Source organism: Montipora foliosa, chromosome 6 (assembly GCF_036669935.1).
Source record: "Montipora foliosa isolate CH-2021 chromosome 6, ASM3666993v2, whole genome shotgun sequence".
Lineage (NCBI taxonomy): Eukaryota > Metazoa > Cnidaria > Anthozoa > Scleractinia > Acroporidae > Montipora > Montipora foliosa.
This window is the reverse complement of record NC_090874.1, coordinates 57,299,265-57,300,026: the sequence shown is the minus strand read 5'-3', so window position 1 is coordinate 57,300,026 and position 762 is coordinate 57,299,265. Positions and strand designations below refer to the sequence as shown.

At 44.2% G+C, this 762-nt stretch overlaps 1 protein-coding gene across 2 annotated transcripts in view; it reads left to right on the top strand.

Annotated features, from left to right (window-relative positions):
• Positions 1-616: 616 nt before the first annotated feature.
• LOC138007874 (glutathione hydrolase 1 proenzyme-like) overlaps positions 617-762 on the top strand; it is an 18,502-nt gene continuing 18,356 nt past the window's right edge. Inside the window, exon 1 of one of the 2 annotated variants that reach the window (XM_068854978.1) lies at positions 617-762. This exon is cut by the window's right edge and continues 105 nt beyond it. The gene's annotated coding sequence lies outside the window, so the exon portion shown is untranslated. The other variant, XM_068854979.1, reaches the window with a different exon arrangement.

Sequence of the window (762 nt, the reverse complement as noted above, 5' to 3'; positions counted from 1 at the left end):
CCCTTCAGGTAAACATGATACGAATTCACCTAGTCATCATGTAAACGCGGTATCAAGAAGTCACCCCAGTGTGAAACTCGCGCCAGTGCGAGTTTTCTCATGTAAACACCCCCTTCTTTATAAAACGCCTTTCTTGGGAGCTTTAGCACACCTACTGCTGTGAAAGCCAATCAAAACAGAGGTATCTCAGCGTCAAGGGAAACATAATATGGTACTTAGGAAATACCTGTTCATAAAAATTAAGTTACTCGATAAAGGGTGTTTTCAAGGAATTAGTCCTGGTGGCCACCAACTTGAAAAGCTAGATATTTTGTGCAAGAGCCGGTACAACGTAGATTTGTTTTAGTGGTGTACTATACTTCGGTTGGCCAAACCAGCCTTCTTTGAAGGTTTCTTCGAGTTGACGCATTGTTTTAGGACCTTTAGAACGGCAACTTGTTGTCGCGTCTTCATTATTTGCTATTTCTGCAAGTCTGCTGTTGCCCTGGATACTCCAAGTATCGGCTGTATTTGCGCGCCTCATCCCTCTGCCCTCCTCCATCTTTCCCTCCCAGGATCTCCCAGGATGGTTAAGGCGGTTTGCCTGTACCCAGGCCTTCCCTGTCGCGCACGTACCATTTCATGAGTTGTTACAAGAGATCCTGTTTAGCACGGGCTGTGAAAGGCATAATTTAATTTCGCATTCATGTACCAATATCTCACAACAAAACTGTCCGTAATTGAAAAAGCAATCGCCTCATTTCTCGCTAAGTGTGAAATAAG